Source organism: Taeniopygia guttata, chromosome 7, assembly GCF_048771995.1.
Source record: "Taeniopygia guttata chromosome 7, bTaeGut7.mat, whole genome shotgun sequence".
Taxonomy (NCBI): domain Eukaryota; kingdom Metazoa; phylum Chordata; class Aves; order Passeriformes; family Estrildidae; genus Taeniopygia; species Taeniopygia guttata.
The window spans coordinates 573,546-591,792 of record NC_133032.1 but is presented as its reverse complement, the minus strand read 5'-3'; positions in this window follow the sequence as shown (position 1 = coordinate 591,792).

Here is an 18,247-nt window from a genome sequence, read left to right as displayed (position 1 = left end):
CCGATGTTTGCGCCCCGAGTCCTGTGGCCGTGATCCGGCAGCTGACCGCACAAATTCCGAACATCGAAGGATAAGTCCCAGAAAGGAGCTGCCCCCATCTCATATTTGTGCTGCCCTGAGAGTCCAAAAACGGCCCTACAAACTGGCATCAGGAACCTGGACTGGTGAGTTTTTTTTCCCAGGGAAAAGAGCCGATGTTTGCGCTCCGAGTCCTGTGGCCCTGAGCCGGCAGCTGACCGCAAAAAATCCGAACATCGGAGGATAAGTCCCAGACAGGAGCTGCCCCCACCTCATACTTGTGCTGCCCTGACAGTCCCAGGGGAGCCCTCCAAACTGACATCAGGAACCTGGACTGGTGAGTTTTCTTTCCCAGGGAAAAGAGCCGATGTTTGCGCTCCGAGTCTTGTGGCCCTGAGCCGGCAGCTGACAGCAAAAAATCGGAACATCGAAGGATAAGTCCCAGACAGGAGCTGCCCCCACCTCGTACTTGTGCTGCCCTGAGAGTCCAAAAAGAGCTCTACAAACTGACATCAGGAACCTGGATGGTGAGTATTCTTTCCCAGGGAAAAGAGCCGATGTTTGCGCTCCGAGTCCTGTGGCCCTGAGCCGTCAGCTGAGTGCAAAAAATCCGAACATCGAAGGATAAGTCCCAGACAGGAGCTGCCCCCACCTCATACTTGTGCTGCCCTGAGAGTCCCAGGGGAGCCCTACAAACTGACATCAGGAACCTGGACTGGTGAGTTTTCTTTCCCAGGGAAAAGAGCCGATGTTTGCGCTCCGAGTCTTGTGGCCCTGAGTCGGCAGCTGAGTGCAAAAAATCCGAACATCGAAGGATAAGTCCCAGACAGGAGCTGCCCCCACCTCATACTTGTGCTGCCCTGAGAGTCCCAGGGGAGCCCTACAAACTGACATCAGGAACCTGGACTGGTGAGTTTTCTTTCCCAGGGAAAAGAGCCGATGTTTGCGCTCCGAGTCCTGTGGCCCTGAGCAGGCAGCTGACTGCAAAAAATCGGAACATCGAAGGATAAGTCCCAGACAGGAGCTGCCCCCATCTCATATTTGTGCTGCCCTGAGAGTCCAAAAACGGCCCTACAAACTGACATTAGGAACCTGGACTGGTGAGTTTTTTTTCCCAGGGAAAAGAGCCGATGTTTGCGCTCCGACTCCTGTGGCCCTGATCCGGCAGCTGACCGCAAAAAATCCGAACATCGGAGGATAAGTCCCAGACAGGAGCTGCCCCCACCTCATACTTGTGCTGCCCTGACAGTCCCAGGGGAGCCCTCCAAACTGACATCAGGAACCTGGACTGGTGAGTTTTCTTTCCCAGGGAAAAGAGCCGATGTTTGCGCTCCGCGTCAAGTGGCCCTGAGCCGGCAGCTGACAGCAAAAAATCGGAACATCGAAGGATAAGTCCCAGACAGGAGCTGCCCCCACCTCGTACTTGTGCTGCCCTGAGAGTCCAAAAAGAGCTCTACAAACTGACATCAGGAACCTGGATGGTGAGTATTCTTTCCCAGGGAAAAGAGCCGATGTTTGCGCTCCGAGTCCTGTGGCCCTGAGCCGGCAGCTGAGTGCAAAAAATCCGAACATCGAAGGATAAGTCCCAGACAGGAGCTGCCCCCACCTCATACTTGTGCTGCCCTGAGAGTCCCAGGGGAGCCCTACAAACTGACATCAGGAACCTGGACTGGTGAGTTTTCTTTCCCAGGGAAAAGAGCCGATGTTTGCGCCCCGAGTCCTGTGGCCGTGAGCCGGCAGCTGACCGCACAAATTCCGAATATCGAATGATAAGTCCCAGACAGGTGCTGCCCCCACCTCATACTTGTGCTGCCCTGAGAGTCCAAAAAGAGCTCTACAAACTGACATCAGGAACCTGGGTGGTGAGTTTTCTTTCCCAGGGAAAAGAGCCGATGTTTGCGCTCCGAGTCCTGTGGCCCTGAGCCGGCAGCTGAGTGCAAAAAATCCGAACATCGAAGGATAAGTCCCAGACAGGAGCTGCCCCCACCTCATACTTGTGCTGCCCTGAGAGTCCCAGGGGAGCCCTCCAAACTGACATCAGGAACCTGGACTGGTGAGTTTTCTTTCCCAGGGAAAAGAGCCGATGTTTGCGCTCCGAGTCCTGTGGCCCTGAGCCGGCAGCTGACTGCAAAAAATCCGAACATGGAAGGATAAGTCCCAGAAAGGAGCTGGCCCCACCTCATACTTGTGCTGCCCTGACAGTCCCAGGGGAGCCCTACAAACTGACATCAGGAACCTGGACTGGTGAGTTTTCTTTCCCAGGGAAAAGAGCCGATGTTTGCGCTCCGAGTCCTGTGGCCCTGAGCAGGCAGCTGACTGCAAAAAATCGGAACATCGAAGGATAAGTCCCAGACAGGAGCTGCCCCCATCTCATATTTGTGCTGCCCTGAGAGTCCAAAAACGGCCCTACAAACTGACATTAGGAACCTGGACTGGTGAGTTTTTTTTCCCAGGGAAAAGAGCCGATGTTTGCGCTCCGACTCCTGTGGCCCTGATCCGGCAGCTGACTGCAAAAAATCCGAACATCGGAGGATAAGTCCCAGACAGGAGCTGCCCCCACCTCATACTTGTGCTGCCCTGACAGTCCCAGGGGAGCCCTCCAAACTGACATCAGGAACCTGGACTGGTGAGTTTTCTTTCCCAGGGAAAAGAGCCGATGTTTGCGCTCCGAGTCCTGTGGCCCTGAGCCGGCAGCTGACTGCAAAAATCGGAACATCGAAGGATAAGTCCCAGACAGGAGCTGCCCCCACCTCGTACTTGTGCTGCCCTGAGAGTCCAAATAGAGCTCTACAAACTGACATCAGGAACCTGGACTGGTGAGTTTTCTTTCCCAGGGAAAAGAGCCGATGTTTACACTCCGAGTCCTGTGGCCCTGAGCCGGCAGCTGACTGCAAAAAATCCGAATATCGAAGGATAAGTCCCAGACAGGAGCTGCCCCCATCTCATATTTGTGCTGCCCTGAGAGTCCAAAAACGGCCCTACAAACTGGCATCAGGAACCTGGACTGGTGAGTTTTTTTTCCCAGGGAAAAGAGCCGATGTTTGCGCTCCGAGTCCTGTGGCCCTGAGCCGGCAGCTGACCGCAAAAAATCCGAACATCGGAGGATAAGTCCCAGACAGGAGCTGCCCCCACCTCATACTTGTGCTGCCCTGACAGTCCCAGGGGAGCCCTCCAAACTGACATCACGAACCTGGACTGGTGAGTTTTCTTTCCCAGGGAAAAGAGCCGATGTTTGCGCTCCGCGTCAAGTGGCCCTGAGCCGGTAGCTGACAGCAAAAAATCGGAACATCGAAGGATAAGTCCCAGACAGGAGCTGCCCCCACCTCGTACTGGTGCTGCCCTGAGAGTCCAAAAAGAGCTCTACAAACTGACATCAGGAACCTGGATGGTGAGTATTCTTTCCCAGGGAAAAGAGCCGATGTTTGCGCTCCGAGTCCTGTGGCCCTGAGCCGGCAGCTGAGTGCAAAAAATCGGAACATCGAAGGATAAGTCCCAGACAGGAGCTGCCCCCACCTCATACTTGTGCTGCCCTGAGAGTCCCAGGGGAGCCCTACAAACTGACATCAGGAACCTGGACTGGTGAGTTTTCTTTCCCAGGGAAAAGAGCCGATGTTTGCGCTCCGAGTCTTGTGGCCCTGAGTCGGCAGCTGAGTGCAAAAAATCCGAACATCGAAGGATAAGTCCCAGACAGGAGCTGCCCCCACCTCATGCTTGTGCTGCCCTGAGAGTCCCAGGGGAGCCCTACAAACTGACATCAGGAACCTGGACTGGTGAGTTTTCTTTCCCAGGGTAAAGAGCCGATGTTTGCGCTCCGAGTCCTGTGGCCCTGAGCAGGCAGCTGACTGCAAAAAATCGGAACATCGAAGGATAAGTCCCAGACAGGAGCTGCCCCCATCTCATATTTGTGCTGCCCTGAGAGTCCAAAAACGGCCCTACAAACTGACATTAGGAACCTGGACTGGTGAGTTTTTTTTCCCAGGGAAAAGAGCCAATGTTTGCGCTCCGACTCCTGTGGCCCTGAGCCGGCAGCTGACCGCAAAAAATCCGAACATCGGAGGATAAGTCCCAGACAGGAGCTGCCCCCACCTCATACTTGTGCTGCCCTGACAGTCCCAGGGGAGCCCTCCAAACTGACATCAGGAACCTGGACTGGTGAGTTTTCTTTCCCAGGGAAAAGAGCCGATGTTTGCGCTCCGCGTCAAGTGGCCCTGAGCCGGCAGCTGACAGCAAAAAATCGGAACACCGAAGGATAAGTCCCAGACAGGAGCTGCCCCCACCTCGTAATTGTGCTGCCCTGAGAGTCCAAAAAGAGCTCTACAAACTGACATCAGGAACCTGGATGGTGAGTATTCTTTCCCAGGGAAAAGAGCCGATGTTTGCGCTCCGAGTCCTGTGGCCCTGAGCCAGCAGCTGAGTGCAAAAAATCCGAACATCGAAGGATAAGTCCCAGACAGGAGCTGCCCCCACCTCATACTTGTGCTGCCCTGAGAGTCCCAGGGGAGCCCTACAAACTGACATCAGGAACCTGGACTGGTGAGTTTTCTTTCCCAGGGAAAAGAGCCGATGTTTGCGCTCCGAGTCTTGTGGCCCTGAGTCGGCAGCTGACTGCAAAAAATCGGAACATCGAAGGATAAGTCCCAGACAGGAGCTGCCCACACCTCATACTTGTGCTGCCCTGAGAGTTCCAGGGGAGCCCTCCAAACTGACATCAGGAACCTGGACTGGTGAGTTTTCTTTCCCAGGGAAAAGAGCCGATGTTTGCGCTCCAAGTCCTGTGGCCCTGAGCCGGCAGCTGACCGCACAAATTCCGAACATCGAAGGATAAGTCCCAGAAAGGAGCTGGCCCCACCTCATACTTGTGCTGCCCTGACAGTCCCAGGGGAGCCCTACAAACTGACATCAGGAACCTGGACTGGTGAGTTTTCTTTCCCAGGGAAAAGAGCCAATGTTTGCGCTCCGAGTCCTGTGGCCCTGAGCAGGCAGCTGACTGCAAAAAATCTGAACATCGAAGTATAAGTCCCAGACAGGAGCTGCCCCCATCTCATATTTGTGCTGCCCTGAGAGTCCAAAAACGGCCCTACAAACTGACATTAGGAACCTGGACTGGTGAGTTTTTTTTCCCAGGGAAAAGAGCCGATGTTTGCGCTCCGACTCCTGTGGCCCTGATCCGGCAGCTGACCGCAAAAAATCCGAACATCGGAGGATAAGTCCCAGACAGGAGCTGCCCCCACCTCATACTTGTGCTGCCCTGACAGTCCCAGGGGAGCCCTCCAAACTGACATCAGGAACCTGGACTGGTGAGTTTTCTTTCCCAGGGAAAAGAGCCGATGTTTGCGCTCCGAGTCCTGTGGCCCTGAGCCGGCAGCTGACTGCAAAAAATCGGAACATCGAAGGATAAGTCCCAGACAGGAGCTGCCCCCACCTCGTACTTGTGCTGCCCTGAGAGTCCAAATAGAGCTCTACAAACTGACATCAGGAACCTGGACTGGTGAGTTTTTTTTCCCAGGGAAAAGAGCCGATGTTTGCGCTCCGAGTCCTGTGGCCCTGAGCCGGCAGCTGACCGCAAAAAATCCGAACATCGGAGGATAAGTCCCAGACAAGAGCTGCCCCCACCTCATACTTGTGCTGCCCTGACAGTCCCAGGGGAGCCCTCCAAACTGACATCAGGAACCTGGACTGGTGAGTTTTCTTTCCCAGGGAAAAGAGCCGATGTTTGCGCTCCGACTCCTGTGGGCGTGAGCATGCAGCTGATCGCAAAAAATCCGAACATCGAAGGATAAATCCCAGACAGGAGCTGCCCCCACCTCATACTTGTGCTGCCCTGAGAGTCCCAGGGGAGCCCTACAAACTGACATCAGGAACCTGGACTGGTGAGTTTTCTTTCCCAGGGAAAAGAGCCGATGTTTGCGCTCCGAGTCCTGTGGCCCTGAGCCGGCAGCTGACTGCATAAAATCGGAACATCGAAGGATAAGTCCCAGACAGGAGCTGCCCCCTCCTCATACCTGTGCTTCCCTGAGAGTTCAACAAGAGCTCTACAAACTGACATCAGGAACTTGGACTGGTGAGTTTTCTTTCCCAGGGATAAGAGCCAATGTTTGCGCTCCGAGTCCTGTGGCCCTGAGCCGGCAGCTGATCGCACAAATTCTGAACATCGAAGGATAAGTCCCAGAAAGGAGCTGCCCCCACCTCATACTTGTGCTGCCCTGACAGTCTCAGGGGAGCCCTACAAACTGACATCAGGAACCTGTACTGGTGAGTTTTCTTTCCCAGGTAAAAGAGCCGATGTTTGCGCTCCGACTCCTGTGGCCCTGATCGGGCAGCTGAGTGCAAAAAATCCGAACATCGAAGGATAAGTCCCAGACAGGAGCTGTCCCCACCTCATACTTGTGCTGCCCTGACATTCTCAGGGGAGCCCTCCAAACTGACATCAGGAACCTGGACTGGTGAGTTTTCTTTCCCAGGGAAAAGAGCCGATATTTGCGCTCCGAGTCCTGTGGCCCTGAGCCGGCAGCTGACTGGAAAAAATCGGAACATCGAAGGATAAGTCCCAGACAGGAGCTGCCCCCACCTCATACTTGTGCTGCCCTGAGAGTCCAAAAAGAGCTCTACAAACTGACATCAGGAATCTGGACTGGTGAGTTTTCTTTCCCAGGGAAAAGAGCCGATGTTTGCGCTCCGAGTCCTGTGGCCCTGAGCCGGCAGCTGACCGCACAAATTCCGAACATCGAAGGATAAGTCCCAGAAAGGAGCTGCCCCCACCTCATACTTGTGCTGCCCTGACAGTCCCAGGGGAGCCCTACAAACGGACATCAGGAAGCTGGACTGGTGAGTTTTCTTTCCCAGGGAAAAGAGCCGATGTTTGCGCTCCGAGTCCTGTGGCCCTGAGCCGGCAGCTGACTGCAAAATATCGGAATATCGAAGGATAAGTCCCAGACAGGAGCTGCCCCCACCTCATACTTGTGCTGCCTAGAGAGTCCAAAAAGAGCTCTACAAACTGACATCAGGAATCTGGACTGGTGAGTTTTCTTTCCCAGGGAAAAGAGCCGATGTTTGCGCTCCGAGTCCAGTGGCCCTGAGCCGGCAGCTGACCGCAAAAAATCCGAACATCGAAGGATAAGTCCCAGACAGGAGCTGCCCCCACCTCATACTTGTGCTGCCCTGAGAGTCCAAAAAGAGCTCTACAAACTGACATCAGGAACCTGGACTGGTGAGTTTTCTTTCCCAGGGAAAAGAGCCGATGTTTGCGCTCCGAGTCCTGAGGCCCTGAGCCGGCAGCTGTCTGCAAAAAATCCGAACATCGAAGGATAAGTCCCAGACAGGAGCTGCCCCCATCTCATATTTGTGCTGCCCTGAGAGTCCAAAAACGGCCCTACAAACTGGCATCAGGAACCTGGACTGGTGAGTTTTTTTTCCCAGGGAAAAGAGCCGATGTTTGCGCTCCGAGTCCTGTGGCCCTGAGCCGGCAGCTGACCGCAAAAAATCCGAACATCGGAGGATAAGTCCCAGACAGGAGCTGCCCCCACCTCATACTTGTGCTGCCCTGACAGTCCCAGGGGAGCCCTCCAAACTGACATCGGGAACCTGGACTGGTGAGTTTTCTTTCCCAGGGAAAAGAGCCGATGTTTGCGCTCCGACTCCTGTGGCCGTGAGCATGCAGCTGACCGCAAAAAATCGGAACATCGAAGGATAAGTCCCAGACAGGAGCTGCCCCCACCTCATACTTGTGCTGCCCTGACAGTCCCAGGGGAGCCCTACAAACTGACATCAGGAACCTGGACTGGTGAGTTTTTTTTCCCAGGCAAAAGAGCTGATGTTTGCGTTTTGAGTCCTGTGGCCCTGAGCCGGCAGCTGACCGCAAAAAATCCGAACATCGAAGGATAAGTCCCAGACAGGAGCTGCCCCCACCTCATACTTTTGCTGCCCTGAGAGTCCAAAAAGAGCTCTACAAACTGACATCAGGAACCTGGACTGGTGAGTTTTCTTTCCCAGGGATAAGAGCCAATGTTTGCGCTCCGAGTCCTGTGGCCGTGATCAGGCAGCTGACCGCACAAATTCCGAACATCGAAGGATAAGTCCCAGAAAGGAGCTGCCCCCACATCATACTTGTGCTGCCCTGAGAGTCCAAAAAGTGCTCTACAAACTGACATCAGGAACCTGGACTGGTGAGTTTTCTTTCCCAGGGAAAAGAGCCGATGTTTGCGCTCCGAGTCCTGTGGCCCTGAGCCGGCAGCTGATCGCACAAATTCTGAACATCGAAGGATAAGTCCCAGAAAGGAGCTGCCCCCACCTCATACTTGTGCTGCCCTGACAGTCTCAGGGGAGCCCTACAAACTGACATCAGGAACCTGGACTGGTGAGATTTTTTTCCCAGGTAAAAGAGCCGATGTTTGCGCTCCGACTCCTGCGGCCCTGAGCGGGCAGCTGAGTGCAAAAAATCCGAACATCGAAGGATAAGTCCCAGACAGGAGCTGCCCCCACCTCATACTTTTGCTGCCCTGACAGTCTCAGGGGAGCCCTACAAACTGACATCAGGAACCTGGACTGGTGAGTTTTCTTTCCCAGGGAAAAGAGCCGATATTTGCGCTCCGAGTCCTGTGGCCCTGAGCCGGCAGCTGACTGCAAAAAATCGGAACATCGAAGGATAAGTCCCAGACAGGAGCTGCCCCCACCTCATACTCGTGCTGCCCTGAGAGTCCAAAAAGAGCTCTACAAACTGACATCAGGAATCTGGACTGGTGTGTTTTCTTTCCCAGGGAAAAGAGCCGATGTTTGCGCTCCGAGTCCTGTGGCCCTGAGCCGGCAGCTGACCGCACAAATTCCGAACATCGAAGGATAAGTCCCAGAAAGGAGCTGCCCCCACCTCATACTTGTGCTGCCCTGAGAGTCCCAGGGGAGCCCTACAAACTGGCATCAGGAACCTGGACGGTTGAGGTTTTTTTCCCAGGGAAAAGAGCCGATGTTTGCGCTCCGAGTCCTGTGGCCCTGAGCGGGCAGCTGAGTGCAAAAAGTCCGAACATCGAAGGATAAGTCCCAGACAAGAGCTGCCCCCACCTCGTACTTGTGCTGCCCTGAGAGTCCAAAAAGAGCTCTACAAACTGACATCAGGAACCTGGATGGTGAGTATTCTTTCCCAGGGAAAAGAGCCGCTGTTTGCGCTCCGAGTCCTGTGGCCCTGAGCCGGCAGCTGAGTGCAAAAAATCCGAACATCGAAGGATAAGTCCCAGAAAGAAGCTGCCCCCACCTCATACTTGTGCTGCCCTGAGAGTCCCAGGGGAGCCCTACAAACTGACATCAGGAACCTGGACTGGTGAGTTTTCTTTCCCAGGGAAAAGAGCCGATGTTTGCGCTCCGAGTCCTGTGGCCCTGAGCGGGCAGCTGACCGCACAAATTCCGAACATCGAAGGATAAGTCCCAGAAAGGAGCTGCCCCCATCTCATATTTGTGCTGCCCTGAGAGTCCAAAAACGGCCCTACAAACTGGCATCAGGAACCTGGACTGGTGAGTTTTTTTTCCCAGGGAAACGAGCCGATGTTTGCGCTCCGACTCCTGTGGCCCTGAGCCGGCAGCTGAGTGCAAAAAATCCGAACATCGAAGGATAAGTCCCAGACAGGAGCTGCCACCATCTCATATTTGTACTGCCCTGAGAGTCCAAAAACGGCCCTACAAACTGACATCAGGAACCTGGACTGGTGAGTTTTCTTTCCCAGGGAAAAGAGCCGATGTTTGCGCTCCGAGTCCTGTGGCCCTGAGCCGGCAACTGACCGCAAAAAATCCGAACATCGGAGGATAAGTCCCAGACAGGATCTGCCCCCACCTCATACTTGTGCTGCCCTGACAGTCCCAGGGGAGCCCTCCAAACTGACATCAGGAACCTGGACTGGTGAGTTTTCTTTCCCAGGGAAAAGAGCCAATGTTTGCGCTCCGACTCCTGTGGCCCTGAGCCGGCAGCTGACCGCACAAATTCCGAACATCGAAGGATAAGTCCCAGAAAGGAGCTGCCTCCACCTCATACTTGTGCTGCCCTGACAGTCCCAGGGGAGCCCTCCAAACTGACATCAGGAACCTGGACTGGTGAGTTTTCTTTCCCAGGGAAAAGAGCCGATGTTTGCGCTCCGAGTCCTGTGGTCCTGAGCCGGCAGCTGACTGCAAAAAATCCGAACATCGAGGGATAAGTCCCAGACAGGAGCTGCCCCCACGTCATCCTTGTGCTGCCCTGAGAGTCCTAGGGGAGCCCTAACAACTGACATCAGGAACCTGGACTGGTGAGTTTTTTTTCCCAGGGAAAAGAGCCGATGTTTGCGCCCCGAGTCCTGTGGCCGTGATCCGGCAGCTGACCGCACAAATTCCGAACATCGAAGGATAAGTCCCAGAAAGGAGCTGCCCCCATCTCATATTTGTGCTGCCCTGAGAGTCCAAAAACGGCCCTACAAACTGACATTAGGAACCTGGACTGGTGAGTTTTTTTTCCCAGGGAAAAGAGCCGATGTTTGCGCTCCGACTCCTGTGGCCCTGATCCGGCAGCTGACCGCAAAAAATCCGAACATCGGAGGATAAGTCCCAGACAGGAGCTGCCCCCACCTCATACTTGTGCTGCCCTGACAGTCCCAGGGGAGCCCTCCAAACTGACATCAGGAACCTGGACTGGTGAGTTTTCTTTCCCAGGGAAAAGAGCCGATGTTTGCGCTCCGCGTCAAGTGGCCCTGAGCCGGCAGCTGACAGCAAAAAATCGGAACATCGAAGGATAAGTCCCAGACAGGAGCTGCCCCCACCTCGTACTTGTGCTGCCCTGAGAGTCCAAAAAGAGCTCTACAAACTGACATCAGGAACCTGGATGGTGAGTATTCTTTCCCAGGGAAAAGAGCCGATGTTTGCGCTCCGAGTCCTGTGGCCCTGAGCCGGCAGCTGAGTGCAAAAAATCCGAACATCGAAGGATAAGTCCCAGACAGGAGCTGCCCCCACCTCATACTTGTGCTGCCCTGAGAGTCCCAGGGGAGCCCTACAAACTGACATCAGGAACCTGGACTGGTGAGTTTTCTTTCCCAGGGAAAAGAGCCGATGTTTGCGCCCCGAGTCCTGTGGCCGTGAGCCGGCAGCTGACCGCACAAATTCCGAATATCGAATGATAAGTCCCAGACAGGTGCTGCCCCCACCTCATACTTGTGCTGCCCTGAGAGTCCAAAAAGAGCTCTACAAACTGACATCAGGAACCTGGGTGGTGAGTTTTCTTTCCCAGGGAAAAGAGCCGATGTTTGCGCTCCGAGTCCTGTGGCCCTGAGCCGGCAGCTGAGTGCAAAAAATCCGAACATCGAAGGATAAGTCCCAGACAGGAGCTGCCCCCACCTCATACTTGTGCTGCCCTGAGAGTCCCAGGGGAGCCCTCCAAACTGACATCAGGAACCTGGACTGGTGAGTTTTCTTTCCCAGGGAAAAGAGCCGATGTTTGCGCTCCGAGTCCTGTGGCCCTGAGCCGGCAGCTGACTGCAAAAAATCCGAACATGGAAGGATAAGTCCCAGAAAGGAGCTGGCCCCACCTCATACTTGTGCTGCCCTGACAGTCCCAGGGGAGCCCTACAAACTGACATCAGGAACCTGGACTGGTGAGTTTTCTTTCCCAGGGAAAAGAGCCGATGTTTGCGCTCCGAGTCCTGTGGCCCTGAGCAGGCAGCTGACTGCAAAAAATCGGAACATCGAAGGATAAGTCCCAGACAGGAGCTGCCCCCATCTCATATTTGTGCTGCCCTGAGAGTCCAAAAACGGCCCTACAAACTGACATTAGGAACCTGGACTGGTGAGTTTTTTTTCCCAGGGAAAAGAGCCGATGTTTGCGCTCCGACTCCTGTGGCCCTGATCCGGCAGCTGACTGCAAAAAATCCGAACATCGGAGGATAAGTCCCAGACAGGAGCTGCCCCCACCTCATACTTGTGCTGCCCTGACAGTCCCAGGGGAGCCCTCCAAACTGACATCAGGAACCTGGACTGGTGAGTTTTCTTTCCCAGGGAAAAGAGCCGATGTTTGCGCTCCGAGTCCTGTGGCCCTGAGCCGGCAGCTGACTGCAAAAAATCGGAACATCGAAGGATAAGTCCCAGACAGGAGCTGCCCCCACCTCGTACTTGTGCTGCCCTGAGAGTCCAAATAGAGCTCTACAAACTGACATCAGGAACCTGGACTGGTGAGTTTTCTTTCCCAGGGAAAAGAGCCGATGTTTACGCTCCGAGTCCTGTGGCCCTGAGCCGGCAGCTGACTGCAAAAAATCCGAATATCGAAGGATAAGTCCCAGACAGGAGCTGCCCCCATCTCATATTTGTGCTGCCCTGAGAGTCCAAAAACGGCCCTACAAACTGGCATCAGGAACCTGGACTGGTGAGTTTTTTTTCCCAGGGAAAAGAGCCGATGTTTGCGCTCCGAGTCCTGTGGCCCTGAGCCGGCAGCTGACCGCAAAAAATCCGAACATCGGAGGATAAGTCCCAGACAGGAGCTGCCCCCACCTCATACTTGTGCTGCCCTGACAGTCCCAGGGGAGCCCTCCAAACTGACATCACGAACCTGGACTGGTGAGTTTTCTTTCCCAGGGAAAAGAGCCGATGTTTGCGCTCCGCGTCAAGTGGCCCTGAGCCGGTAGCTGACAGCAAAAAATCGGAACATCGAAGGATAAGTCCCAGACAGGAGCTGCCCCCACCTCGTACTGGTGCTGCCCTGAGAGTCCAAAAAGAGCTCTACAAACTGACATCAGGAACCTGGATGGTGAGTATTCTTTCCCAGGGAAAAGAGCCGATGTTTGCGCTCCGAGTCCTGTGGCCCTGAGCCGGCAGCTGAGTGCAAAAAATCGGAACATCGAAGGATAAGTCCCAGACAGGAGCTGCCCCCACCTCATACTTGTGCTGCCCTGAGAGTCCCAGGGGAGCCCTACAAACTGACATCAGGAACCTGGACTGGTGAGTTTTCTTTCCCAGGGAAAAGAGCCGATGTTTGCGCTCCGAGTCTTGTGGCCCTGAGTCGGCAGCTGAGTGCAAAAAATCCGAACATCGAAGGATAAGTCCCAGACAGGAGCTGCCCCCACCTCATGCTTGTGCTGCCCTGAGAGTCCCAGGGGAGCCCTACAAACTGACATCAGGAACCTGGACTGGTGAGTTTTCTTTCCCAGGGTAAAGAGCCGATGTTTGCGCTCCGAGTCCTGTGGCCCTGAGCAGGCAGCTGACTGCAAAAAATCGGAACATCGAAGGATAAGTCCCAGACAGGAGCTGCCCCCATCTCATATTTGTGCTGCCCTGAGAGTCCAAAAACGGCCCTACAAACTGACATTAGGAACCTGGACTGGTGAGTTTTTTTTCCCAGGGAAAAGAGCCAATGTTTGCGCTCCGACTCCTGTGGCCCTGAGCCGGCAGCTGACCGCAAAAAATCCGAACATCGGAGGATAAGTCCCAGACAGGAGCTGCCCCCACCTCATACTTGTGCTGCCCTGACAGTCCCAGGGGAGCCCTCCAAACTGACATCAGGAACCTGGACTGGTGAGTTTTCTTTCCCAGGGAAAAGAGCCGATGTTTGCGCTCCGCGTCAAGTGGCCCTGAGCCGGCAGCTGACAGCAAAAAATCGGAACACCGAAGGATAAGTCCCAGACAGGAGCTGCCCCCACCTCGTAATTGTGCTGCCCTGAGAGTCCAAAAAGAGCTCTACAAACTGACATCAGGAACCTGGATGGTGAGTATTCTTTCCCAGGGAAAAGAGCCGATGTTTGCGCTCCGAGTCCTGTGGCCCTGAGCCAGCAGCTGAGTGCAAAAAATCCGAACATCGAAGGATAAGTCCCAGACAGGAGCTGCCCCCACCTCATACTTGTGCTGCCCTGAGAGTCCCAGGGGAGCCCTACAAACTGACATCAGGAACCTGGACTGGTGAGTTTTCTTTCCCAGGGAAAAGAGCCGATGTTTGCGCTCCGAGTCTTGTGGCCCTGAGTCGGCAGCTGACTGCAAAAAATCGGAACATCGAAGGATAAGTCCCAGACAGGAGCTGCCCACACCTCATACTTGTGCTGCCCTGAGAGTTCCAGGGGAGCCCTCCAAACTGACATCAGGAACCTGGACTGGTGAGTTTTCTTTCCCAGGGAAAAGAGCCGATGTTTGCGCTCCAAGTCCTGTGGCCCTGAGCCGGCAGCTGACCGCACAAATTCCGAACATCGAAGGATAAGTCCCAGAAAGGAGCTGGCCCCACCTCATACTTGTGCTGCCCTGACAGTCCCAGGGGAGCCCTACAAACTGACATCAGGAACCTGGACTGGTGAGTTTTCTTTCCCAGGGAAAAGAGCCAATGTTTGCGCTCCGAGTCCTGTGGCCCTGAGCAGGCAGCTGACTGCAAAAAATCTGAACATCGAAGTATAAGTCCCAGACAGGAGCTGCCCCCATCTCATATTTGTGCTGCCCTGAGAGTCCAAAAACGGCCCTACAAACTGACATTAGGAACCTGGACTGGTGAGTTTTTTTTCCCAGGGAAAAGAGCCGATGTTTGCGCTCCGACTCCTGTGGCCCTGATCCGGCAGCTGACCGCAAAAAATCCGAACATCGGAGGATAAGTCCCAGACAGGAGCTGCCCCCACCTCATACTTGTGCTGCCCTGACAGTCCCAGGGGAGCCCTCCAAACTGACATCAGGAACCTGGACTGGTGAGTTTTCTTTCCCAGGGAAAAGAGCCGATGTTTGCGCTCCGAGTCCTGTGGCCCTGAGCCGGCAGCTGACTGCAAAAAATCGGAACATCGAAGGATAAGTCCCAGACAGGAGCTGCCCCCACCTCGTACTTGTGCTGCCCTGAGAGTCCAAATAGAGCTCTACAAACTGACATCAGGAACCTGGACTGGTGAGTTTTTTTTCCCAGGGAAAAGAGCCGATGTTTGCGCTCCGAGTCCTGTGGCCCTGAGCCGGCAGCTGACCGCAAAAAATCCGAACATCGGAGGATAAGTCCCAGACAAGATCTGCCCCCACCTCATACTTGTGCTGCCCTGACAGTCCCAGGGGAGCCCTCCAAACTGACATCAGGAACCTGGACTGGTGAGTTTTCTTTCCCAGGGAAAAGAGCCGATGTTTGCGCTCCGACTCCTGTGGGCGTGAGCATGCAGCTGATCGCAAAAAATCCGAACATCGAAGGATAAGTCCCAGACAGGAGCTGCCCCCACCTCATACTTGTGCTGCCCTGAGAGTCCCAGGGGAGCCCTACAAACTGACATCAGGAACCTGGACTGGTGAGTTTTCTTTCCCAGGGAAAAGAGCCGATGTTTGCGCTCCGAGTCCTGTGGCCCTGAGCCGGCAGCTGACTGCATAAAATCGGAACATCGAAGGATAAGTCCCAGACAGGAGCTGCCCCCTCCTCATACCTGTGCTTCCCTGAGAGTTCAACAAGAGCTCTACAAACTGACATCAGGAACTTGGACTGGTGAGTTTTCTTTCCCAGGGATAAGAGCCAATGTTTGCGCTCCGAGTCCTGTGGCCCTGAGCCGGCAGCTGATCGCACAAATTCTGAACATCGAAGGATAAGTCCCAGAAAGGAGCTGCCCCCACCTCATACTTGTGCTGCCCTGACAGTCTCAGGGGAGCCCTACAAACTGACATCAGGAACCTGTACTGGTGAGTTTTCTTTCCCAGGTAAAAGAGCCGATGTTTGCGCTCCGACTCCTGTGGCCCTGATCGGGCAGCTGAGTGCAAAAAATCCGAACATCGAAGGATAAGTCCCAGACAGGAGCTGTCCCCACCTCATACTTGTGCTGCCCTGACATTCTCAGGGGAGCCCTCCAAACTGACATCAGGAACCTGGACTGGTGAGTTTTCTTTCCCAGGGAAAAGAGCCGATATTTGCGCTCCGAGTCCTGTGGCCCTGAGCCGGCAGCTGACTGGAAAAAATCGGAACATCGAAGGATAAGTCCCAGACAGGAGCTGCCCCCACCTCATACTTGTGCTGCCCTGAGAGTCCAAAAAGAGCTCTACAAACTGACATCAGGAATCTGGACTGGTGAGTTTTCTTTCCCAGGGAAAAGAGCCGATGTTTGCGCTCCGAGTCCTGTGGCCCTGAGCCGGCAGCTGACCGCACAAATTCCGAACATCGAAGGATAAGTCCCAGAAAGGAGCTGCCCCCACCTCATACTTGTGCTGCCCTGACAGTCCCAGGGGAGCCCTACAAACGGACATCAGGAAGCTGGACTGGTGAGTTTTCTTTCCCAGGGAAAAGAGCCGATGTTTGCGCTCCGAGTCCTGTGGCCCTGAGCCGGCAGCTGACTGCAAAATATCGGAATATCGAAGGATAAGTCCCAGACAGGAGCTGCCCCCACCTCATACTTGTGCTGCCTAGAGAGTCCAAAAAGAGCTCTACAAACTGACATCAGGAATCTGGACTGGTGAGTTTTCTTTCCCAGGGAAAAGAGCCGATGTTTGCGCTCCGAGTCCAGTGGCCCTGAGCCGGCAGCTGACCGCAAAAAATCCGAACATCGAAGGATAAGTCCCAGACAGGAGCTGCCCCCACCTCATACTTGTGCTGCCCTGAGAGTCCAAAAAGAGCTCTACAAACTGACATCAGGAACCTGGACTGGTGAGTTTTCTTTCCCAGGGAAAAGAGCCGATGTTTGCGCTCCGAGTCCTGAGGCCCTGAGCCGGCAGCTGTCTGCAAAAAATCCGAACATCGAAGGATAAGTCCCAGACAGGAGCTGCCCCCATCTCATATTTGTGCTGCCCTGAGAGTCCAAAAACGGCCCTACAAACTGGCATCAGGAACCTGGACTGGTGAGTTTTTTTTCCCAGGGAAAAGAGCCGATGTTTGCGCTCCGAGTCCTGTGGCCCTTAGCCGGCAGCTGACCGCAAAAAATCCGAACATCGGAGGATAAGTCCCAGACAGGAGCTGCCCCCACCTCATACTTGTGCTGCCCTGACAGTCCCAGGGGAGCCCTCCAAACTGACATCGGGAACCTGGACTGGTGAGTTTTCTTTCCCAGGGAAAAGAGCCGATGTTTGCGCTCCGACTCCTGTGGCCGTGAGCATGCAGCTGACCGCAAAAAATCGGAACATCGAAGGATAAGTCCCAGACAGGAGCTGCCCCCACCTCATACTTGTGCTGCCCTGACAGTCCCAGGGGAGCCCTACAAACTGACATCAGGAACCTGGACTGGTGAGTTTTTTTTCCCAGGCAAAAGAGCTGATGTTTGCGTTTTGAGTCCTGTGGCCCTGAGCCGGCAGCTGACCGCAAAAAATCCGAACATCGAAGGATAAGTCCCAGACAGGAGCTGCCCCCACCTCATACTTTTGCTGCCCTGAGAGTCCAAAAAGAGCTCTACAAACTGACATCAGGAACCTGGACTGGTGAGTTTTCTTTCCCAGGGATAAGAGCCAATGTTTGCGCTCCGAGTCCTGTGGCCGTGATCAGGCAGCTGACCGCACAAATTCCGAACATCGAAGGATAAGTCCCAGAAAGGAGCTGCCCCCACATCATACTTGTGCTGCCCTGAGAGTCCAAAAAGTGCTCTACAAACTGACATCAGGAACCTGGACTGGTGAGTTTTCTTTCCCAGGGAAAAGAGCCGATGTTTGCGCTCCGAGTCCTGTGGCCCTGAGCCGGCAGCTGATCGCACAAATTCTGAACATCGAAGGATAAGTCCCAGAAAGGAGCTGCCCCCACCTCATACTTGTGCTGCCCTGACAGTCTCAGGGGAGCCCTACAAACTGACATCAGGAACCTGGACTGGTGAGATTTTTTTCCCAGGTAAAAGAGCCGATGTTTGCGCTCCGACTCCTGCGGCCCTGAGCGGGCAGCTGAGTGCAAAAAATCCGAACATCGAAGGATAAGTCCCAGACAGGAGCTGCCCCCACCTCATACTTTTGCTGCCCTGACAGTCTCAGGGGAGCCCTACAAACTGACATCAGGAACCTGGACTGGTGAGTTTTCTTTCCCAGGGAAAAGAGCCGATATTTGCGCTCCGAGTCCTGTGGCCCTGAGCCGGCAGCTGACTGCAAAAAATCGGAACATCGAAGGATAAGTCCCAGACAGGAGCTGCCCCCACCTCATACTCGTGCTGCCCTGAGAGTCCAAAAAGAGCTCTACAAACTGACATCAGGAATCTGGACTGGTGTGTTTTCTTTCCCAGGGAAAAGAGCCGATGTTTGCGCTCCGAGTCCTGTGGCCCTGAGCCGGCAGCTGACCGCACAAATTCCGAACATCGAAGGATAAGTCCCAGAAAGGAGCTGCCCCCACCTCATACTTGTGCTG